This window comes from Sinocyclocheilus rhinocerous, unplaced genomic scaffold (genome assembly GCF_001515625.1).
Source record: "Sinocyclocheilus rhinocerous isolate Xijiao unplaced genomic scaffold, SAMN03320098_v1.1 scaffold432, whole genome shotgun sequence".
Classification (NCBI taxonomy): domain Eukaryota; kingdom Metazoa; phylum Chordata; class Actinopteri; order Cypriniformes; family Cyprinidae; genus Sinocyclocheilus; species Sinocyclocheilus rhinocerous.
This window is the reverse complement of record NW_015627225.1, coordinates 1742743-1750074: the sequence shown is the minus strand read 5'-3', so window position 1 is coordinate 1750074 and position 7332 is coordinate 1742743.

Below are 7332 nucleotides of genomic sequence, written 5' to 3'. Positions count from 1 at the left end.
TCTGTTTGTGCTGCCTTTTCCGTCGAGGGAGAGAGAGCTCAAGCACCGTTTTACTGCCTGTGAGACGCTCCATTCATTAATAAGACAGCAGCCACCAGCGCTGTTAGCTCACACTGGAGGAGACTCGTCACACTCTATTGGACAAAAGGACGCTGACTTTGCTGCAGCTGATTGGATGCTCGCCGTCTGTTTTCCTGCCCACTCAGCATCCCCTCTCTTTCTCTCTTTTTCACTCTCTGCTGTCCTCACAGTTATCTACGTCAGCTCACGCAATCAAAAAAAAAAAAAAAAAAGCCAGAAAGTAGTTATTTTTCACCATCCCTGCTTGATCATACCCTGTTCCCTCCCACTGTGTGTTGCCCATAGCAACACAGCTTTATATCAGATTTTGTAGGAATGGAGAATTGACCGCCCACCCCACACACACTCGTACACATTTCCCTCTCTTGTTCTCTTTGAAGTTATTCTATCTTTCTGCATCCCTCTCACTTTTTTTCCTCCCCCGCTGAGGTCATAAATAGCCAGAGATGTAAGATCATTTGCAAATCCAACATTCCATGATCTGCTGTTGCCAAGCAACAGATCTTGGCATTCATAAAACATAAGTTTTATGTATATTATTGTATTCAAATAATACATAACAATAAATGTGCTATTTGTTAGGGAATTATTTCGTGTTCAAGCTAAAACTAAAAAAACACCAGCAAAATATGCAGGTGAAATATTTTTCAATGAAGCAATATGGAATAAAAATTATGTAATATGGTACCGTCAAACTGTAATATTTTTACTGTCAAATTCCACCCTCTGATTTTAGACCAATAATTAATTTCTATAATTTCTTTAATTGTTCTACAATTGTTTATATATAATTAATAATTTCTAAATTCAAGTGGCAGATGGAATATAATGAATGCTACAGCATTCATGTAAAATTCTAGTAAGAATGGGTTTTAAAAATAGGTATGTTTAAATTGGCTTAATAGGCACCAAATAGGTAATTCAAGATTTGCACATGGGAATTTATTTATTTATTTAGTAGTAGTATTTTTTCAAATTAGAATTATGTCTGTTGCCTTGTTGGATCTTTCCTTTATATTTGCACTGTATGTTTTGTGAGTCCGGTCTCATGAAAATGCGTAAAAATAGTATGCCAAATAAAAACAGAAACTCGTGGTATTGATACGCAAAAATTGACTTTGGCGCGCATATGATACGCACGTGTTTGGCGTGCATATGATACGAAATTTGTTGGCGTGCATATGATACGCATCTACCCCACAACTCTAATCCTACCCATTGCGTAGCATATACACACCAAAGTAAATTTTTGCGTATCAATACCACAAAATTTTTTTTTTATTTGGCGTACTATTTATACGCAGATCAGGTTGGTTTTGTGGTGTTTTCTATGTTTGAAAATAATCATTTTTAAAAAAGCTGATGACTATCAGACACAATCGACGGGAATGAGCTGCTTGTAAATCGAAAATGTGTTTACTCAGAGATATGGTTTACTGACATTTTTGTCTTGCACAGTTTCATCCCTAAATAGTTTACAGCATTCATTTAAGAAAAATAGACAATTTGCTGAAGCTAATTAATAAATATAAATATATAATGTATATATTAATTTGTAAATATATATACAAATAAAGCAATTTGGAATCAAATGATGTGATACAGTATACCATCAAATTGTAATTGTTGAAAATGTTATCGTGAAACGTACAAAACGAACGGTAATGGTTCACGGTATAACTGTACATCATGTCCATACCGTTATACTGTGTAACCGTAATATTTTTTTGAGATGGTTATTGTGAAAACATAACTTTGCAACCCTTCAAGGTATGATGATCTTAAATAAATGCAATGCAACCAGACTGATAATCTCACCTCTGCATGCGCATCTTCTTTCCTACTCGACACACACACCCACTGTGCCACTGTGTGTGTGTGTGTGTATGTGTGTGTGTGTGACACATGCAGCGGAAAATATGAGACATGAGGTTGAATAAAGCTTCATTAAACATTATTTGTAACCTGCCGGCCATCCAACAATCTCAGTGAGCCTTGTGACTTCTAATAAGAAACCAAATTTCAGATTTCAAATTCTGTCAATTTCATCACAAAATCCAAACACTAAATGCCGCATTGGTGCTTTTTAATGTAGCCTAAAGTCATCTCTTCTTCATCTCTTCTGCTTTACTCCTAGTTATAGCACAAAATAATCATAAATGAATATCAGAAGGTATTCTGAAAGATACAAATTAACTTGTATTACCTAATGGAAATGTATTGGCTCTCATGTAATCACCAAATTTGTGCCTTAACCACAGAAAGGTAATAAAACACTTTTTTTTATGAGAACTACCTTATGTGCATTCTACCAGTAGCCTAAGTAGCAAAATAACTTGAGGGATACACAAAAAACCTTTATTACAATGGTAAATTTAATTTAATAATGGAAAAAAATCTTTCAATTAGAGAGAGTTAGTACTATCAACTTAAACATCAAATGATGTTATTTATTTATAGGGTATTGTTGGGAATACAATATGGGAATACTTAAATAAAAATGAAATAATTTTGAGACATGTTACAGGCCAAACATGTATACTGCTTTTATTTTCTGTTTTAAATATTTTTCTTTTTGAAAATTTAGTGTAAATGAAACCATGTCATTGGACTTCTCACAAAATGTTGTGATAAAGGAATTTTTAGAAGACATATCCTTCTATCCCTAAGCCACTGCTGTCACTGATAGAACGTAGTTTCTCAGATCTCCCAAAAGCAAATAAAAGATTATCTACAAAGCACAAAAAGAATTTAAATAATAATAATGCCCAATTACATTTCTTTATTTTGACATGTCAAAGATGCCTACTGCTATAGTAACCTGTACCTGACTATATCATGTATCACTGAAGCACGGCCGTAAAATGGAATAGAGCTGATGTGTGTGGACTCTATGAAAAACTCCATTTCCCCAGACTCCCCTCAACCTGACACATCATCATTATAACCAAGCTTAATGTGAAACCAGCCCCTATCATTACAGTGATGCTGGGAAGAGACTGCCGCGGAAGTTTGGTCAAATCTCAAGAACACTATAGATAATGGGAAAATCCAACATCTCCGGCTCAATACTGCTTCAAAACCACTGTAAATGAATAATTCAAATATTTCAAGGACATTGTGCATTTGAACTCCACTTTGATACTTTGCATACTCTCATTTCAAAGACAAGAGAAAATCACTTAAAGATATTAGTGTTATCTGAACAGGCAATAAAAAAACCGTACCAGCCTGGAGAAGATATAACAGCTGTGAAGCAGCAATAGAGATGTGATGAGCCCTATTTTTGTGGTTTGGCCAGTGAAAATAAGCTGGGACAGTACAAAGTGAGAATCACTCAGCCATGCTTTAAATAACTTTTTAAAAGCCCCATCCATCTGAGATTAGAGCAGTTATTGGGAGGGGGAGGGAAGGGGGCTCTCAATGTTGGATTAATAATGGATTTATTTCAGGCATTCCATCAGTAATGTTCAGAGAGGTGCTGCAGATGTTACTTTAGTGATTACATACAATGAGAGGACAAAGTGAGAGAGAGACAGCATGAAATTGTATTAAAGATGATGCTAACAGTAGGTCTGGAAAGAATAAGCTTGTCTTGTTATAAGACATTTGTTTGAAACCGAAATGATTGACGTGAATGAGTTTAAAATAAATATTTAATAAATTTTTGCAAGTAAATCATATAAAAAAATTATACAATTTACACTAGTCAAAAGTTTTTGAACAGTAAGATTTGTAATGTTTTTTAAAGCATTCTCTTTTGCTCACCAAGCCTCATTTATTTGATCCAAAGTACAGCAAAAACTGTAAATATTTTTACTATTTAAAACAACTTTTCTATTTGAATATATTTTAGAATGTAATTTATTTCTGTAATTTCAAAGCTGAATTTTTTGCATCATTTTCCTTCAGAAATCATTCTAATATTCTGATTTGCTGCTCAAAAAACATTGATTATTATTATTGAAACAGCAGAGTAGAATTTTTTCAGGTTTCTTTGATGAATAGAAAGTTCAGAAGAAACCTGTACTGAAACAAATTATACTGACTCCACGCTTTTGAATGGTATATGGTGTATAATTTTACAAAATATTTTTATTTCAGATAAATGCTGATCTTTGGATCTTTCTATTCATCAAAGAATCCTGGAAAATATGTACTCAACTGTTTTAAATATTGATAATAATAAAAAATGTTTTTTTTCAACAGCAAAGCAGCATATTAGAATTATTTCTTTAGGGTCATGTGACACTGAAGACTGGAGTAATGATCCTGACAATTTAGCTTTGATCACAGGAATAAATTACATTTGAAAATATATTTAAATAGAAAGCAGTTATTTTAAATAGTAAAAATTTCACAATATTTGCTGTATTTTGGATCAAATAAATGCAGGCTTGTTGAGCAGAAGAGAATTCTTTAAAAAAACATTAAAAATCTTACTGTTCAAAAACGTTTGACTGGTAGTGTATATAATAATAGTAATAACAATAGTTAACAGGGTTGCATATTTTTACCTAAATAAACCTGTCACTCAGAAGGAGCGTGTGTGTTTAAGGGACAGGGGCAGCTTTCTAGTAGGAACAGGCAAAACAGATGGAGAGGAGAGAAATATGTTTGAGAGAGAGAGCGAGAAAGTGAGGACAGGATTAAAAACAGACAGACAGGTGAACAAACAAGAGATACTGTATATACAAGAGCTTTGTCATTCATTCATTATGGATTTAGACTCTCAAATAATCCCACCACATCATGGCCTAAATTCTGATGTACAAAGCTCTCATTTTGTCTGACTTTTAGTATATTAATCCAATGAGCAGATTAAAAATATAATATGCCCCAAGACTGCCAAATACATTGAGGTGGAGACCTCGGCTCACGTTGGCCAAATTATGATTCAGTGACTGAAAAAGAAAAGAAAGATTGAGGAAGAGATACAGAACAAGTCATACTTTTTTCTTTTCTTTTAATAGAAAGGCATCAAGTTGAAGGTTCTTCAATTCAGCCCCTTTACTGTAAATTTACCACAAACAACCCAGCCCGCCCACCCACCCACCCCAACATCAGGCAGGAGAAACAAACACATTTACACAGTAATACGACCGAATGCTGCGACTCCCAACAAATAAAGCTATTTTTTTTCTTCAAGGAAAGACAAATAAATCACAATGTTTTTTTTTTTTTTTTTATTTGGCAACTGAATACTGAATAATGCTAAAACTTTAAATTGGAGCTTAAATATAAACGCTGCCTTTATAGGAAGGCAAATAGGCCATCATATTGGATTTTGACCATGTAAACATTAATAATATTGGCCATAGATATTGGTTATGGGCCATTATAGAGTTATAATATTGACCATCACATCAGCTGTCAGCTTTCACATAATAAAATCTTATATGATTTCACATTATAAAATCTTAATAAACACACACAAACACATGTTTGCATTGCACGTTTGATATTTTGACATTATAATATATGGTATATATTTATTCCATTTCTGTAATATTGTCTATGATATTTCTATATTTATCAAAATACTAAAAGTTAGTTTATTTATACTTTTACATTGATCAGTCATATAAATAATGCAGAACCTTGTAGTGTTTAATATTTATCACACTGAAAATGGAAACATAAATGGTTTTATTCATATAAAAAATAGCATTTAGCATCACTGAATCAACCTAAATGCATTATCTTATAGCATAAAAATATATTTTTATAGGGTAAAAATTGCTCTTTTTGCTAACAATTGCAGGTCATCACTTTTTACAGTGCATTTGTATTTATACTTATATAAACTTAAAATATTGATATTTCTCAAAATCCTAAAAATCTGGTTTCAAAATCTGTTTCGAAATCATTTAATTGCATTGATAATCCAATTAATAATGCATTGCACAACTGCATCATGTTAAAAGTTACATTATCTTAGCAAAGTCAAACTGGAATCGAATCTCTTCTATACTGAAATTTCATTTGCAAACAACTTTTGCTACTGACAGACTGAACAGGTGAAAACAAGACAGAAAAACCGTCCTGGGTCTGAAATGATGGAACGGTGTGAAAGGAAGGATATGACAGCTCGAAAGAGAGAATTTGAAAACCGACCACAATTGCCCTGCAGCGCATTTCCTCGGACTGAAAGGTTGAGCGCAAACACGTCGCTCCTGCCTTCACGATTCTGAGCTAAATTACTCAGAACCTTAGTTTTAAATGCAATGCTAGGATGCAAGAGCAGGACGAGCGCAGACACCAAACACTGTCAGAACTGCATAGAGCGTCTCTCTTATGAGCTCTGACAGCTGTCAAATATAAGAGAAGAGACAGAAACATACAGCTGCAAACAATTCATTAACGTACAATATAAAAACATACGTCTAAAGGCTAATCTGAGGAGTGCAGAGGAAGCCTTCCTTATTATGACTGAAGAAATAAAGGACTCAATTAACTAGCTAATCGTTTCTTTATAGTTATGTCTTAATTGCTTCACTCGTCAGACAAAACCTTATTGGAAATAACCAAGCAACAGTCATATTTACACAGCAAATATCAGACAAACAAGCCAAAACAAAATAAGAATTTCGCAAACAGGAGGTGCGTCAGTGCGGTGTTTGCTAAAACCACAGAAATCAATACGATACTAGAAACTCAACAGACGTTCAGAAAAGCAGATAGTAAGTAATGCACAATATATCAGTTAACATACAGCATCGGTTTCATAAAACATTTGCATTTTTTTCATTATTGATTTTATAATATTATTACATATATTTTAGATTTTTTGACATATTATATTATTTATTTAAAAATTATTTTATATTTGTATTTTTTATTTATAAAAAGTTTCAAAAATTAATAAAAAGATAAGAGATTTAATGCAAAAGCTGCATTTATGAGAAGGCTAAACATTGGCTATCATATTGATTTATACATTATTCATTTTGGTGATGATATTGGTTATGGGACATCATAGAGATATTGATCATATCAGTTATCAGCCTTAAAAATCTTCATATCAGCATCAACCAAAATGCATATCAGCATCAATGCAAAGTGCAACCAAAATGCATATTGCATGGTGCATCCCTAGTAGATGACATTTAACTTTATGACAGTGTTTTGTGGGAAAGTTCACAACATCTCACATGCATTTAGTGTATCGTCTGCTGTACATTCCAGATATATGGATCTCACACACACACACACACACACACACGCACACACACACACACACACATGCAC